This window comes from Dendrobates tinctorius, unplaced genomic scaffold, assembly GCF_039654945.1.
Source record: "Dendrobates tinctorius isolate UK_male_01 unplaced genomic scaffold, ASM3965494v1 ptg000016l, whole genome shotgun sequence".
NCBI lineage: Eukaryota > Metazoa > Chordata > Amphibia > Anura > Dendrobatidae > Dendrobates > Dendrobates tinctorius.
The window spans coordinates 69,791,825-69,810,712 of NW_027361684.1; positions in this window are offsets into that span (position 1 = coordinate 69,791,825).

The following is an 18,888-nucleotide window of genomic DNA, read 5'->3' on the forward strand; positions in this document are numbered from 1 at the left end:
TCCACCTCTCCCCAGTCTCGTGATATTCCAGATTATTTGGCAGATTTTTCTGATGTATTCAGTGAGAGTAAGTCTGCAACTTTGCCTCCTCATAGGAGTTATGACTGTGCAATTGAGTTGATGCCCGGGTGTAAATATCCCAAGGGTCGACTTTTCAACTTATCGATACCCGAACATGATGCTATGCGACCTTATATCAAGGAGACATTGGAGAAGGGTCATATTAGACCATCCTCTTCACCCTTAGGTGCTGGGGTTTTTTTGTGACCAAGAAAGATGGTTCATTAAGGCCTTGTATTGACTATCGTTCCCTTAACAAAATCACTGTTAAATATCAGTACCCATTACCCCTGATTTCTGATTTATTTTCCAGAGTTAAAAGTGCCTGCTGGTTTGCCAAGCTTGACCTCAAGGGGGCGTATAATCTTATTCGCATCAAGCACTGGGATGAATGGAAGACGGCGTTTAATACTCCGGAGGGACATTTTGAGTACCTGGTGATGCCTTTTGGGCTCACTAATGCCCCTTCTGCCTTCCAATCTTTTATGAACGTTATTTTCCGGGACTTTGTGGATAAGTTTTGGATCATTTATCTGGATGATATTTTGATCTTTTCCAGTGATTGGGATTCTCATGTTGAACATGTCCGGACTGTGTTCCGGATTTTGAGGGAAAATTCCCTGTATGTTAAGGGATCGAAATGCCTCTTTGGTGTACAGAGGATTTCATTTTTGGGATTTATTTTGTCTCCGTCGGCTATTGAAATGCACCCGGCCAAAGTACAGGCCATTTATGATTGGGTTCAGCCCACTTATTTGAAGGCTCTCCAGAAGTTTTGGAGTTTTGCTAATTTCTATAGTAAATTTATAGGTAATTTTTCTGGTATTGCCAAACCACTGACTGATCTGACCAAAAAGGGCGCTGATGTGGTGAATTGGTCTCCAGAGGTAGTCTCGGCATTTCAGGAGCTTAAGCGGAGATTCACTTCTGCTCCAGTTCTACGGCAACCTGATGTCTCACTTCCATTTCAGGTGGAGGTAGATGCTTTTGAGATTGGTGCAGGAGCTGTTTTGTTCCAAAAAGATCCCTTAACTTCTAAAATGAATCCCTGTGCCTTCTTTTCTTGAACATTCTCCCCATCTGAACGTAACTATGACGTGGGGAATTGGGAATTATTAGCCATGAAATGGGCATTTGAAGAGTGGAGACATTGGTTGGAGGGAGCTAGACATCAAGTTGTGATCCTCACCGACCACAAGAATTTGATTTATCTTGAATCAGCCAAACGCTTGAATCCTAGACAGGCTAGGTGGGCCTTGTTTTTCACGCGTTTTAATTTTGTGGTCTCTTTTCTTCCGGGCACTAAGAATGTTAAGGCGGATGCCCTTTCTATGAGTTTCTTTGTGGATTCTCTTATTGTGACCGGGTCTACTGCCATTCTAGGCGAGGGGGTAGTTCTTTCTGCCATCTCGCTCGATTTGAGACATGCCCTGGAGGAATTTTAGGAGGACAAATCTGAGCATTGCCCTATGGGAAAATTGTATGTTCCTTAGCAGTGGATGAAGAGAGTAATGTCTGAAATTCATTGCTCCGCATTGGCTGGTCATCCAGGTATTTTTGGTACCAGAGATTTGGTGAGTCGGTCTTTTTGGTTGCCTGCCTTATCTCGTGATGTCAGGAATTTTGTGCAGTCCTGTGGAACTTGTTCTCGGTCTAAACCCTGTTCTCATTCTAGTGGGTTGTTGATGCCCCTGCCGGTGCCCAAGAGGCCATGGACTCATATCTCAATGGATTTTATTTCTGATCTTTCTGTCTCTCAGAGAATGACTGTTATCTGGGTATTTTGTGATAGATTTTATAAGATGATCCATCTTGTACCACTCCCAAAGTTGCCATCTTCTTCAGAGTTGGTGCCCTTGTTTTTACAACAGGTGGTTCGGTTGCATGGGATTCCTGAGAACATTGTGTCGGACAGAGGAGTCCAGTTTGTTTCCAGATTTTGGAGAACTTTTTGTTCCGATCTGGGAATTCAGTTATCTTTCTCCTCTGTGTTTCATCCTCAGACCAATGGGCAGACTGAGAGAACAAACCAGAATTTGGAGTCCTATTTGAGATGTTTTATATCTGCTGATCAGGATGACTGGGTCTCTTTTTTGCCCTTGGCTGAATTCGCGCTTAACAATAGAGCTAGTTCTGCCACTTTGATGGCCCCCTTTTTCTGTAACTTTGGGTTCCATCCTCGATTTTCTTCAGGGCAAGTGGAATCTTTGACCTGCCCAAGTGTGGACACTGTGGTAGAGAGAATACAGCAGATTTGGGACCAAGTGGTGGATAAGTTGTCCCTCTCTCAGGAAAAAGCCCAACGGTTTTCCAACAGGCATAGGACCATTGGTCCCCGGTTTAAAGTGGGTGATATGGTTTGGTTGTTGTCAAAGAGTCTTCCTATGAAGGTTGCCTCTCCAAAGTTCAAGCCAAGATTCATTGGACCTTATAAGATTTTGGAGATTCTTAATCCTGTTTCTTTTTGATTGGCTCTTCCACTTACGTTTAAGATTCATAACGTGTTTCATAAATCTCTGTTGAAGAGGTTTGTGGAGCCAGTAGTTCCTATGGCGGCACCTCCTGACCCTGTATTGGTTAAAGGCAATGTGGAATATGAGGTAGAGAAAATATTGGATTCTCATTGGCTAGACGGAAACTCCAGTACTTGGTCAAATGGAAGGGTTATGGCCAGGAGGATAATTCTTAGGTCTCTGCTTCTGACATTCATGCTGATAGATTGGCTCATGCTTTTCACCGGGCCCATCCTGATCGGCATGGTGGCGTGGATGAGGATTCGGTGACCCTTCCTCAAGGGGGGGACTGTTGTGAATTTGCTTTCTGGCCTGCCTCTGGTTACTAGTGAAGATAGTGGAGCTATTTGTATTGACAGAGGGGTCGCGAGTTCTCTTTCCAGGCTCCCTCTGGTGGTTACAGGAGGTAATGGAGCTGATCTAATTAATAGAGGCCTGCCACCTGATAAAGAGGAGGACAATTGAACATTTGGAGTTTCTGACTGGATTTAAGACAGCTGACTCCCTCTATCCCTGCTGGTGATTTTTTCCTGCCTCCTGATGTCTTAGTTTCCAGCTCAGTCCCTGCATGCTCAAGCTAAGTGTTCATTTGCTATTGTTCACATTTGATTTGGTTCTGTCTATTTCAGTTTTGTGTGGTCAGCCAGCCCCGGCTGGGGCTGTGCTGAATTTCCATCCTTATGTTACTGTTTGTGCCAGTTTGTTTTTGTCCCTTATTAGATTAGCCTCTCTTTGCTCTGCTTTCAGAATATACCAGAGTCCTAATATAGTGGGCGAAGTCTAGTGACTTCAGTATTTTTTCTATCAGACGTATTGGGCATTTTTTGCAGGGCTTTTTGCGTGATTGCAGACAGTGTCTTTCCCTTCCTGTCCTGTCTAGTTAGTTTGGGCCCCATCATTTGCTCAGCCTATTTTCCTACCTGCGTTTGTGTTTTCATCTTGTCTCACCGACAATATATGTTTGGGGGCTATCTATTCCTTTGGGGTCTGCTCTGGGGCAGTATAGATTTCCCCTTTCTTGCTTTAGGCTTATTTAGTTCTCCGGCTGTGTCGAGGCGTCTAGAATCATCGTAGGTACGCTCCACGGCTACTGCTAGTTGTGTGGATAGGATCAGGGGTCTGCAACCTCTCTGGTTTTCTGTGGCTTAGCTTGGTCTTGCTTTCCTCCTCGGTGACCCAATTATAACAGACAACGTGCTCTGAGTTAACAAATCAGAGAGGTGGACGAGGAGCAGGACGGGGTGCAGGAACTGATGTAGAAGGTGGAGGAAACCCTGACAGAAGTAGGGTCAGCAATCCTTGGCATTGGTTGCACATCTGCCATGCCAGGGTGGTACTCGGCCCCAGTCTCCAAAATGTTCACTCAATATTCCGTCAGGAAAATGTAGGGTCCCTGGCAACAAGAACTCGTGTATGTGCCGAACTTTAAGTGGACATTTCCAGTAAGGGAGCTTGTAAGGCCTGAGTGTTGTTCCGGGACACGTGCTTGTACAAGGTGGTGACCCCTCACTGGGAAAAACAGAGGAGGTAGGTTGGTAACCAAGTACCGCAAGATGGCTGCCGCCATGAGTCAGTCGAAATCCTCCGGTCTGCAAGCTTAAACGGCAACATTTCCATGGGAAGCAGACTGGAAATGTGCTCAGGTAGGACTTGGAACTTTCTTTTCCATTTGAAAGCCTAGGGAAGGGGCATTTGAATGCTATACTGGGACAAGGATTTTGAATCGCCCGATGATAGTGCCTCAGAATGTGGAAGAACATATGCAGGACTGAAGGTATCTGTGCCAGTCTCATGGACAGGGGATTGGGAAGCACCTAGCACAGGGGAAGATGCAGTGGTGTCACCTTCTGGCACCAATTGTGGACCCAGGCATTTGTCCTACCGAGTTGGATGACTAGTTGACATGTGCCTCATCAGGCTGGGTGCCCAAACTTTTGCATCAGCCCATTTTCCTTTTTGTAATTTTTAAAATGTAAAATTTCAAAATAAATATTTTTTTTGCCTAAAATACAAAGGAATTTTGTCATCTTTACATTTAACCACTCCCTAAAAACACATCTGTATTGTGGTCTACGCAGAAAGTGCTCTGGAGCACTTCACAGCTCATCACAGTGGGTGCAAAATAGTGACGCCATGGTGCCTGCCTCAGCTGATGTCTCCCTCTTCCATCATTGCTTCAACTATATTGGCATCCAGGATGCCAATACAGGTTGAAGGTGTAATGCTGGCTGGGGGAGGTGGGGTAGTGCCGCAGTAACAGGCCAAATATTCTCACTGTGTTGGAGAGATTTGGTCCCCAGGCCAGAGTTTGACATGTATGGGAACATTGAAATTATTCCCCTATTTCTGTCTTGTGTTGCAATCAAAGATGTAAAATGTTTTCCAGCACAGTTCCAGGAGAATCATTCACTGTTTGCACAAACATACATGTGTGGTCCTCAGAGAGCCGTATTTAATTCTCCGACTTCAAAAATTATTTGGCAAAGCAGGAAAATAGGCAAACAGTGCCTGAGGCATTGATTGCATATTATAGTTGGCTCTGGTAATTATTCGTGTATTACTTGTTTAAATTTTACACAGGATAAGGTTCTACATAGTGCAATTATTCCGCCTGTTTTATTTGGCACTAGATAAAACATACTTTTAGCTGCTTGTGAAATTAGACCTTCATCTAAAGGCTGGTTTGCATGTGTATGTAGCTGTGTATCATTCATGGCAATATAAAAAGTAACCTTTCATAATCTATCTATCTATCTATCTATCTATCTATCTATCTATCTATCTATCTATCTATCACAAAGACTACAGTGTTGAAGGCTTTCATCTGCACTGATAAAGCAGCCAAAAGTTAAAGGGGACACAAAACTTTTATTCACAGTACTTAAAGAGAACCTTTCACCACATTCAACATGTTCAGCTGGCTACCTAATGATAATTGGACTAAAAAGCTGAATAAAACCTAGTTTTTATTTTTTTATTTCTCCTTTCTGTTGTGTAGATATAGGACACCTTATATGATACGTATGTGATACTGGGATCCTTGTGATTAGACCCCAGTGATCTCATTGGTGCTACCTATCCTGTGGATAGGTGACAAACGTATTCAGTAAAAAAACATTAGGTCACAGTCACATATATGTGTTGTAAGGCAGTGCTTACTGAATGTGTTGGGGGACACTCACTTGGCAACGAGATTTAAGGCACACAGGCATGATTTTCCACTTGAACCAGTCCAGTGGTTTATTATGTAATTGTAAACCACTGTAGGCCATGTTATACATCATAGACCTAGCATATAGTCCACTCTCTTCTGCGATTATGTCCGCACAATTCTTTAACTGACCCTTGCCAGGGCACACAGTCTCCCCTGCTCTGGGTTACCTGCTTGGTGTTAGAATCTGTTCAGTTTGTGACTATCAGCCATTTTCTTGTTGTGTTCTGGCTGCTGGTCTTTTTCCCCTGGTGCTGGGTTTGTCTTGGGTCAGGTGACTGTATCACCATTTATTAACCTGCACCTGTCTCCTATTCCTTGCTGGACAACAGTGTTAATCCACTTAAAGTCTGGCTTGGAGCCTTGCTTTGCCTTCTGTGTGTTTAATTAGTGCAGTTCTGGGACCTCTGGTTCTGCTAGTCTTAGTTTCTGTTTTCAGTTTGTTTCTGCAGCCTTCTCTTTGTTTTCTATTAGGAGGTGACCCATTTTTGTTCCCAGTCCTTAGATCTTTTAGGGAACCCCTTCCCCCTATCTATAGGTCTTCGCTTGAGATTAACCTAGGATCATTGGTGGGTCTATTCACAAGGAATGGGTCACCCACTCCATCGTAGGGTTTCAGCCTAGTCACAGTGCAGGGTCAGTTTTCCACCCTCCTACCCTAGTTCTGTGCTACAGTACCATAAAACTTGGCAGTGTTGCAGGCTTCACTGGCTGGCATATGGGTCCGGACTTCCAGGGAAGCAGCCTTACTGGGATCACTGACTATGACTTGCTTGACAAGCTCACATAAATCAGTTCCAGACCCACAGAAGGTCAGTTTCTTCCCCCAACATAGTTAGCCGTCACAGTCTCTGCAGGCACATGCCTCTTCCATGTGTCTTCCAGGAAACCTGTACACTTTCAGAACCTTCCAACCCAGATCATGTGACCAAACCACAGTCACATTATGTAGGTGAAACCACCCCCATAGGTGGGAGGTGTGTGTGGTTAGCCAGTCCCCCCCAGCCCTCCGGCTAATCCTGTAAGCCCCTCTTTATAAACAAAACAAGGCTTGTGGAACTACAGGTCCCAGAGCAACATTTTAGGCTTACAGCGCAGAGGACTTCCTCCTCTGTGACACATACCGGCCATTTACAACAATGCCAGTCACTGTCTCACAGTGTTTAAAGAAGTGCGTGAAAAAATGGTACCGGTGTCATCAGTGTTTCTGATCAAGTGTGTTCAGTGTACGGTCTGTGAGTAAATTTTTTTGAACAGTGTTTTTCATGGATGGATAATTGAATAAATACATTACAAAGCTTCTGCTATCATTTGCAATGTTAAATAAGGACAGTATCAGTGTGCTGTATGTGATTTTCATAAACCCATAGACTTTGGTGTCCAGAGAAAGAATGGACATGAATTTTTGCACGAACAGCCTGCGAGAAAACACAGATATCCATAAGTTATAATAGGAATGAGTTCTATGAGTGAAAAAAATGGATAGAAAAGGTACGTGCAACATGTCTGAATGAGGCCTTAAATAGAATATTTGTCATTTTCCTGTGTCGCTGAATATGATTATAAATACAGATTTAAACAGCATTTTTTATTACACTCTTGATACAGAAAAAAGCTAAAAATGTTCAATAAAAGTGAAAAAGCAGCACAATCAGTTATACATGATACATTGTCAAACTATTACAAGAATTTTTGGTGTTCTAAACTACTCTGTAAAGATGACCTTACATAAATTGCTCGAGGTCATATCAGTCCTAAGTGAAATATGCTCTAGTACACGAATGCAGGTGTTCTTCAATTCACTCTAACAATGTAAATATGTGCTTGGAAAAGATATTAATAGAAGTTGCCTTGGTTTAATTTTAGTTTCTTAAATAGGAATAGATTTTACAATAGGTGATTTGTGCATAGTTTACAAATCTTCACAGCTGCAGCATTAAATTGAGCCAGAAGCTGAAAACTCAGATGTCTATTATGGTCAGTTTCATACCACCATAATACAAACATTTTATCATTTCTTGTGTAAGCTAAGAGCTTCTACTATATATCTTGTACCATCAACTCTTACCCAAATCTACAAGAAAAGTCTGCAACAAAATACAGTACTATGCAAGTGAATTAAGGTTTTACAAGCATGTTCTTGGAGCCCAAAGTACTTTGGACAAAATGCACCATCTGCCAATCTATTCTAAGCCCAATGTAACTAGTATGCAATAATCAGGATTTGTTTGAAATGTAAAAATACAGTTTACCCAAATATTCCATTCATTGTTTTTGCTGCTGATTAGCAGTTGTCCCATCTAGACAACTTCTGTCCATGTGTCTAAATAACATGTAAAAGTTCCTTTGAATGAGATCCCTTTCTATGAGCCAGAATGAAGCAATGACTTTTGATCTGGTGGGTATGATTCCTTATATGAATGGTAACATGTCTACAATTGACATTCTTGCAAGTGCAGGAAATGAGTAGGTGATGGCAACATGGCAGCTTATGGGAGCTGGACGTATAACAAACAGCTGATTAATATTAAAGGGTTTGTCTGAGACAAAACCTTTAGTTGATGGTGTGTCAAATAATTTATAATTTTTATGATGCTTACAAGTTTTTTTGATGACTACTAACATTTCTTAAATTTCAGACAGGAATATTTGTTTCTTTGTTTGAATGATTGAGCGATAAAAACACTCAAAAAACAGAGCAACTGTAGAAATACTATTTCTTAAGTGCCTCTAGCTTAAATTTAATTTCTTTACATTTTACCATTTTTAATATAGAGTATTTATATTGCGTCACCATGCCTGCAACAAAGTTAAGATGAGGTATTGAGCCAGTGGACTATATCCCATAAAAACAGCCTGGCTGCCAGTGAACAAGCTCCCTAAGAACACTTGGGTGAAAGCCAAAAGGACCAGGTGCTGTGTTAGCCTTATCCAGCTCATTTTATCAGTAATCTCAGTATTTTATAAATAAAAGACCTTCAGATTTCTAAATATTTTTGTGCAAGCGGTTATCCAGGCAAGGACTCAAATAGGTTTAGATGATAGTTTTGCAAGAAGCACTGCAGATTGTGTATGATACAAAACTACTTACTGTAAGCTCTTCCATCACTTTCATAAGTACAACTAAAAGGGATGAAAGTCACAAATCCTCAGCCATCTGAGATGGTATTAAGAAGAAAGGAAACCTGAACATTTTGTAACAATTTTGTAGTTCCAATGATAATGGAATCAAGTGGATATACTTTGCAGTATAACCTGCCTTGAAAGTACCGAGATAACTTTGAGCACATTATACATGTGAAAGTCCAGCCATAGAACAAAATGAATAGGTTGGAAAAATAAGGGACTACTTGAAAAATTCTTTATTGCACCATTTCTAAGTCTTTTCTGGAATCTCACACTGGAACTTTTCTGCATTCACATTTGTAGATTCAGTAATTTTCCAACAGTACTAAGCATGCTAATCATTGTGTTCCCTCTTAGCGGTAAAGTACCGTATATACTCGTGTATAAGCCGACCCGTGTATAAGCTGACCCCCCTAATTTTGCCACAAAAAGCTGGGAAAACTTATTGACTCGAGTATAAGCCTAGGGAGGGAAATGCAGCAGCTACTGGTAAATTTAAAAAATAAAAATAGATACTAATAAAAGTAAACTGGTGGCCCCATAAGATGATCCATATTAAAATACACCCCATATAATGCTGCACAAAAGGTTAATGGTGGGCCTATAAGATGCCCCATATTAATATATACCCCATATAATGCTGCAGAAAGGTTAATGATGGCCCCATAAGATTTTCCATATTAAAATACGCCCCATATAATGCTGCACAAAGGTTAATGGTGGCCCATAACATGCTCCATATTAATATATATGCCCCATATAATAATGCTGCACAAAGGTTATTGGTGGCCCATAACATGCTCCATATTAATATATATGCCCCATATAATAATTCTGCATAAAGGTTATTGGTGGCCCATAACATGCTCCATGTTAATATATATGCCCCATATAATAATGCTGCACAAAGATTATTGGTGGCCCATAACATGCTCCATGTTGATATACTGTATATGCTCCATATAATGCTGCTGCTATTAAAAAAAAATGACATGCTCACCTCTCATCGGCTGCCTGCTGCTCTCTGCAGGACCCGGGAGACTAAGAGGTGAATATGGCATGGCTGGCTCACCCTCCCCCAGTTCTACTCATCCTCCCAGCGTCTGCATATCCGGCTCTGCATATCCCGGCTGTCTGCATCTCCCTTCCTGTGTTCTTCCTGTGCGGTCACATGGTGCCGCTCATTAAAGTCATGAATATGCGGCTCCACCCCTATGGGAAGAACACAGCAAGGGATATGCAGACAGCTGGGACCGAGAGCTGGATATGCAGATGCCGGAAGGATGAGTATCATGTCTCCTGCTCCCCCTCCCTCACCGGCTTTCAGGTGTATGACTCGTGTATAAGCCGAAAGGGTCTTTTTCAGCCCAAAAAAGGGGCTGAAAAACTCGGCTAATACACGAGTATATATGGCAAATAGAACTTTGAATATGCAAACCAAGTAGATTTAAAATTAGGAGTAGGTGGAAGACAGACAAAATTCAATGAGGTTTGGGATTGGGATTTTGGTTAGGAATAGGATCATAAAGCTATAACTTTGGTACTGATAGAAAAAAGTTTCTGATTGGGGAGTAATTCAAAATATGCCTCCAGAAGAATAATCAGTTGCTATTGTGACACCCCAGAGTCTGGTTGTCACAGTGACATTGCCTCACTCTAAGAGGTGAAGTCATGCTTGGAGGCAGAAAGGGGACCCCCATGCCAGGTAACAGATTAAATCACAATTCCTGCTGCAGGTCAGAAAAGGGAGCTGCCTTATAAATTCTGGCCAGCAGAGGGGGTTGGTGAGTCAGCTAGAAGTGAGCTGAGGGAGTTGTCATGGAAACGAAAGAAGCTGTGAGCTGAGAGAAAAAAATGACAAGACAGTTAAACGTGAGGTAAAAAGGTCTTTCTGGAAGATCCAGTCAGTTCAAGACAGGAAGCTGATCTGTGAAGAGGAAAGTACAAGAGCAGAGACAGAGAGGCTCTGGGGAAGCTAAAAAACTGCAGATAGCAGACCCCAGAGCGAAGCGCTAATAGAGAGAAAAGGGACGTCAGAGTCCTTGGTGGTTAGGAGCTGTATGTCCTGATTGCCGAATCTGAAAGTACAGGGGATTGTAAATTCCTGTGCGACATTGCACACCTGAGGGCACGGCAGCAGATAAGGAGCCCAGAGAAAAGGACGGTACTCATGGAATAGGCTCATGCTGACAGCCGTACAGGTTGGTGAAATAATCACGCAATTGAGGGTCTCAGCATAGTTATAAACAGCGGAGACCCAAACACAAAGCGCAGAAGGAAGGTCCTAAACCCCCACCTGGCAAGATGGATCCCCTGAAAGCCTCCAGGCGAGCTGGACTCATCCCATCACCTGTATGTGGTACTCCAGATTTCAACCTATTATCAGTAAAAGGTAAAGAAACTGCACCTCTCTGTGTCCTCCTCTCATTTCTCTGCACCCCAACGTTCACAGCCATTTTGACTATTAATCTAACATCTTTGCCCTAGGACTATTGCTCTACCTGTGGAGAGCTATTTTCACCTCAGCTGCGACACACCAACAGTCTCAAGGGAACAACACCGCAGCGCTGGTCACCTCTGACCAGAATACAACAGGTGGCGTCACGTATTTAATCATCTACAAACTTTATCTTCATTTTTACCACATCACCAACAACTTTTCCCCTTCCCCTTTCATCATTTTATTTAATGGACGCCCCAGGGCCACGGACCGGGTCGCCGCCACCGTGACACCATCCCCCGTTGAAGTCGACGGGCCCGGTACCGAGTACCCCATGGCCCTGCACCGCACGCGCGCCCTTGCACGCTCTCACACCAACGCGCGCCTGCCCCGGGTGCTCCACTATAATCATGGAAGACTGTGATATATTTTTTTAAAAAGTATTTGCTAGTAAATATGTCTTTCAGACCAGTTACATTTTTGAGCAAATATATTGAAGGTAAAGTAGCTCTGGTGACCCTACACACTTTTCCCCCCACAGGTACACCAACTTACTCACCTCCAAGACCCCCATCCTGCACTTCCTCATGCTTCTTCTTTGGCTGCTGCCTGGGTCTTTGCAGATCCCTGGGCATTATGCTTAGGGCGCGCCACGCTCCCTCCTTCTTGAAGGGGCCTAGTGCATCTTCCTACAGTATCCCCAGCCAATGGCTGGAAGGCACTTATTATTTAAGGCACCTCCACCTGAATAGAGGTGCCTGAGCAACATTTTAGTTAGTCTTTGGTTGCTTGCTTGCTAGTTGTCAAGTACTCATTTGCCGTCAGTCAGTTGACCTGTCCAGTACCTGTCTGCCTGTACTTGCCTTGTCTCCCTATATTTCAGCCAAACCAGCCTTCACTCGGCAGTATCTGTGATTCCTGTGTTCATTCCTTGAAGTCAGCTGCCATGCATCCGAGGTCTGTCCTTGTATACCATCTGGAGTCCATTGGAAGCTAAGTCTAACCCCACCATTAGGGGCTCTAGTAAAGAGTCAGGTGTTCACCTAGTCACGCCCCTCCAAACTCTCCTTCGACCATGGCACAGGGGTTACATCACTCCCTTTACAGTTTTTTAAGGCCATCTAATCCTCTGGATCCCAGGCTTCCACTATCTCATACCTTTACCAGGAGGTCACTTGCCAGAAAGCCCAGCAGGATAAAATCGTCTCCTACCTGCGGACAGTGACCACCCATATAATAATAATAATAATAATAATAATCTTTATTTGTATAGCGCCAACATATTCTGCAGCACTTTACAGTTTAACAGTTTCAAAACACAATTCATAAGTAATAACGTTAACAATACAGTAATTAAAGCAAAATAAGACGATCCTGCTCGTGAGAGCTTACAATCTACCATGAGGTGGGGGAGATACAACGCACAGGTGTGTATTTACAATGGTGTATTTACAATGATGGTCCAGCCTTCTTGAGGGAGTGAGGGATGGATGAAGATAGTGAATGGGCTACACATGCACACTTACACATAGAATGACTTTGATTAGTGAACGTGATAGGCCGCTCTTAACAAATGTGTTTTGAGGAAGCGCCTGAAACTTTGCAAATTGTGGCTATGCTGACAACTCTGGGCATATCTGCAACTACCCAAGCTACGGCAACCTCGGCCGTGACCCATCAGCCATGTTCCTGGTTCCGGAACCTGTTTGTCAACACCTCCACATAATGGCAGTGACCCTGTCCTATGTCGGAGGTTCATTAATCAGTGCACGCTGCACTTCAAATTCTTGGCTCATCAGTTTGTTTCAGACCAAGTCAAAGTGGTTTTCATCATGTCCCATCTCACTGGCAAAGCTCTGGTATGGCTCAATTTCCAATGGGAAAGATGGGATCCTCCTGTTTTGAACCACCAGGCCTTTCTAGAAGCCACACTGTGAAACCTCACTGTGGGCCAGTATGCTGTCCGATTCCATACCCTGTCCTCTGAGGTCACCTGGAATAATGAGGTGCTGGTGGCTGTCTTTTGGGAGGGTGTTCCAGGAGGATCAAGGATGAGCTGGCCGGCCGTGATATAACTATCTCGCTGGATGACCTGGGTTGCCTGTCAACTCAAATCGACATTAGGTTTCTGGAGCCTTCCAAGGAGGTGACATGTTAGAGAAGACCTGTGCGCTTGACACCTATCTTTCAAAGGCCAATCATGCAGCAAACCACAGCTGTGATACCTTTCCCAGAGTCAATAGTAATCAACCAGATGAAGATGGCCAAGCATCATCAGGAGGCCTGTCGTGCAGAGGGAAGGTGCTTTATTGTGGCAGTCCTGAATATTTAATCCACTCCTGCCTTGAAAAACCAGGCAACTCCAGCACACAGGGTCTGCTGGATAGGCTAACCTGGGCAACGATCACTCCTCTCTTTCACTGATTCTGTCAGTATCCATTTCCCGTGGTAACATCCATTTGGTCGAATCTGCCTATCTAGCCTCTGGTTCCACAGGAAATTTCATTCAACAGGCCATTGTGGAGCAGTATCAAATTTCTCTCTCCGATATCATCCTTTTCTTACTTTTTCTGTTGAAATTCGGCTAAGTTCATCCTACTCGATCTACGGCTACTCCATCAAATTTGACTGGCCTGCCTCCCTCTTATTGGATGTACGCTGATGTCTTCAAAAAAATGTAGGCTAAGATCCTACCACCTCATAGGTCGTATGACTGTCCTTATTGATCTTCTTCCTGACTCTTCTCCTCCATGAGGTTGAATCTAGCCCTTGTCTCAGGCAGACACCCAAGCCATGTCTGAGTATATTAAATAGAATCTTGCCAGAGGATTTATCCAGAAAACTTCCTCCTCTCCTAGAGCAGAATTCTTCTTGGTAAAGAAAAAGAACGGCTCACATCGACCCAGTATCGATTATAGGGGACTCAACAAAATAACGATCAAGAACAAATATCCTCTACCTCTCATTTCCAAGTTATTTGATCATCTCAAAGGTTCCAGAGTCTTCACGAAACTCAACCTTTGGGTCCATATAACCTGATGAGAATATGCCAGAAAGACGAATTGAAGAAGGCCTTTAACACCCGTGATGTCCATTATGAGTATCGTGTAAAGCCATTTGGGAGGTCTAATGCCCCAACAGTATTTCAAGAACTAGTGAATGACATCTTCCAGAACATCTTCTACTCTAGTGTGGTAGTTTACCTACAGTAGATGACATGTTGGTGTTTTCTCCAGATCTTCCTACACACAGGAGGGATGTTCACCAGGTTCTGCAGAGATTAAGGGAGAACTGTCTGTACGCCAAGTATGAGAATTATGTTTTCAAACACACCTCTCTTCCGTTTCTTGGATATAAAATCTCTAAGCCTAGTCTTAAAATGGATCCCAAGAAGGTGTCAGCCTTCCTAAAATTACAGAAACTTGGCGCACACAATCTGTGATTCCAGTGATAGGTAATTTAATAATGTACAGTACATACAATAGACGTTTCGGTCTCATTGTCCTTCATCAAAGTACTTGGTAATTTACTGTAACTTCTTAGAGAATAATATGAAAAGACAGGGCCAAAAAAAGAGAATCCCGTGGGTGGAAGTACAGCGCTATAGCGCAGTTTATCAGACCGGTAGAAGTGTGGCATTTAGGGCATTGACACGGTGGACACTCTGAAACAGCTTCTGACCATTTGGCCACTTTTTTTGCTCATGTCATCTGCTCACTGACAGCATATTGCAATCGTTTTCTTTACCGATCTTCCAGTATTGGCAGGTTGTACCCTCATCTGGGTGGTTGTGGATAATTTCTTCTCTGAAATGGCCCATTTCACTCCACAGTCAGGCCTCCCGTCTGCTCCTGTGCTTGTAGAGAAGTTCATACTACATATTTTCCGCCTCCATGGTTCACCTCTCCATGTTGTCTCAGACTACTGAATGTCACTTTGGATTTCTCTTCAGCCTACCATCCACAAACTAATAGCCAGGTAGAGTGGGTCAATCAGAACCTGACTAACTTACTGCTACACTTCGTCAATGCCCTCCATAATGAAGGGTTGAATTCCTACTTTGGGCCGAATTCTCAAACAATAACCATGTGAGTGAATCCTCTGATAAGTCTCCATTTTTTGTGGTCTATGGTTAACATCCCAATATTCCGTTCCCTGTGTCTACTACTACTGACTTTCCTGCTGCAGAATCCCTAGTCAAGGGCTTTTCTAAGATCTGGGAAGACTCTAAAACTGTGAAGATCTATTAAGATCTGAGGTTGTGGGTTGTAATAATTACCTAGGCAGGTTAAAGATGCAATATATCCAAAAAGACAAACAAAGTTATTCCATATATAAAATAGCCCTTATTAATGCACTATGCCCCAAAAAATATAAAACACTTAAAAGAAGACACATGTCCATTAAGCCTTACAAGGAAAATGCATATATTAGCTGCCACATGGCAGACAAACACCAAAAAAGAGCATACAATATAAAGATATAAACTCATATAACAGTACAGTGACTGAAAAAAAGTATATGTAGATTGCTCCAAATTGTGTTTATCCAGAAACCACTCTGCAAGCATGAAAATAGGAACAGAATACATCTGCAGAGATGTGCTATAACCCAGACATATGGTACCAAGAGAGTATCCTACACAGGACAAATATAATTGCCAATAAACTGTGTGCTGGTCTACCAAAAATATATATAATATATTATACCCTGAGTAAGGAAATCCCATATAGTAAGCAATGACCCAGTTAGATTATAATATCTTATCTGTCAAAAAACAGTCAGGGGTGGCTTATAATGTTGGAAAGTGCAGCGTGCATATTTGTAAATAACATATAGTCCCTCATAATAGAAGACCAGCGCACATATCCAAAAGGTACAGACATATATATAAGTGCAACAATGCGCAAGCAGATGTCTGACATAAGAGTCTATGATAAGTAAAGAGTAAGACTATGTATGTAAGAGACTACCAGCTGACTCTGATGTAATAATCTACACCACCAGACTATGACCAAAAATGTCCGCTGACCATAAAGTGCAGAGTGCATACAAAAAACACATACAACCTTGTAAGGCGCAGGTCCCCGACGAGCGTTTCGCTCTATCTTCGTCTCAGGGGGGCGTGCACTGGTCTTCTATTATGAGAGACTATATGTTATTTACAAATATGCACGCTGCCAAAATACAATGTCCTCAGTCCACAATATCCCCTCCCCGGGGTTGATAGTCCCACTTCCCCCGTACCAGTTGATATTCACTGTTCCCAACTTTTTGTTTGCCTACAGATTTTGTAACTCCTGGCAGTTTAGCCTGTAGTCACAGTCCAGGCTCCTCCAGGCGACAAATAGCACAACCAATATCCATGTATCCAAAACCAACAATCCTTAAGAAAGTTTGTGAAATCCAGATGACAGATCACCATAACCTTAGCATGGGGATCCAGCCCAGCTGGCAACCTATCTCCAAAACTCCATAAACCATCCACCCATACCAGCTTGGATCCTCACCCTTCGAAGTCACTCCAACAACTGCTTGACTGCTTGACTAAACTGTTGTCATCTTTTTCTTTCTCCCTTTAAACATTTTCCTTTAGCTCACAGAATGAAACATATTCCATAATCCCATCACCTGGAATTCCATGTGAGACCCCCTGTGGTGACGGCTCCCCTGTGTCAAATATCCCCACACATTGGGCTTAGGGCTAGGAGTACAATGGATTGAGACCCTGAGATAAAGATGAGATTAATACAATGATTGCTTTACATATACCTATGGCAATCTCCTGTCTGGCCTTAGGTATACATAAGATGTATCTTAAAAAGCAAAAAGCACAAATATCCTGAAATAAAAAGTAAAAAAATAAACTGCAAATAATGCATAAAGGTAATAATAATTAGGGTATTTAGTAAACATAATTTTGATCAAAATAATGTACAAGCCATCCCGCCACGTCACGGCAACCCTTGTGGGACAGTCCTACTCTAGTATTTAAAACCTTTTCACTTGCCAAGTGGCGTGAATGTGAACAAGGATCGAGCAACTGAACCACTAGTAAAAGCTTAGGCCAGAAGGGATGTATCTTGCACGCCTTCCTCTGCTTGCTGTCACTAAATGGAAACATTCATTCCTGAGGATGAACTGACAAGCAAGCAAATCACTAATAAAACACAGCAAGCAAATCCAATATGTAAAGCTCAAAGTGTGTATGTATGTGTGTATGTATGTATGTATGTGTGTGTGTATGTCCGGGATTGGCATCCGCACCGTCGCAGCTACAGCCACAAAATTTGGCACAGTCACACGTCTGGACCCCGAGAGCGTCCTAGGCTATGTTGTGAGGCGAAATTTTAACCCCATGCGTTCCAATTCACCAAACAATTTTGCCCCTGTCTACATACTGGGGAAAAAGTGTGTGCGCGTCAAGCCCCGCCCTTCTTTATGATGTCATAATGTGCCTATCTACATAATGGGGAAACAGTGTGTGCGTATCAAGCCCCGCCCCTCATTATGATGTCACAATGGTTGCCATGGTGACGCTGATGTCATAGGTTGCAAGCCCCGCTGCTCATTATGATGTCATAATGATTGACTATGAGATGGAGGATGTGTGATGGGTATATGGGCACTGGACTATGGGATGGAGGATATGTATGATGGGTATATGGGCATGGGACTATGGGATGGAGGATGTGTGATGGATATATGGGCACGGGACTATGGGATGGAGGATATGTATGATGGGTATATGGGCACGGGACTATCGGATGGAGGATATGTATGATGGGTATATGGGCACGGGACTATGGGATGGAGGATATGTATGATGGGTATATGGGCATTGGACTATGAGATGAAGGATGTGTGATGGGTATATGGGCACTCGACTATGGGATGGTGAACATGTATGATGGGTATATGGGCATGGGACTATGGGATGGAGAATATGTAAGATGGGTATATGGGCATGGGACTATGGGATGGAGGATGTGTGATGGGTATATGGGCACTCGACTATGGGATGGAGGATATGTATGATGGGTATATGGGCATGGGTCTATGGGATCATGGATATGTATGATGGGTATATGGGCATGGGACTATGGGATGGAGGATAATTATAATTTGTTATAACTAACCACAGTTAGTTACTATGCCCGGGCAGCGCCAGGCTCTTCAGCTGGTATCTTATAAAATATAATAATATAAATGTAACCAGTGATCAGTGCTGTAAAAAGTCTGTATCCCTTAGAGCTGTGGACTCCACTCTATGTCGATTCGTCCTATAGTCTTTTTTTAAGTAGCCAGCGCCTCACAGCCACATTATTGAAATCCTCTGAACAGATGAAGAGACACGCAGAGAAGGGACATCTGGATCCACCTCTGTTTTGTCCCAAGGACAGGGTTTGGCTGGTGTCAAGGTATGTCCATCTCAACCTTTGGTTCTCGCTTCATTGGCCCATTCGTGGTTCTCAGACAGATAAATTCTGTAGCCTACATGTCAAGCACCCTGCCCCTTTATGGATCCCCAATTCATT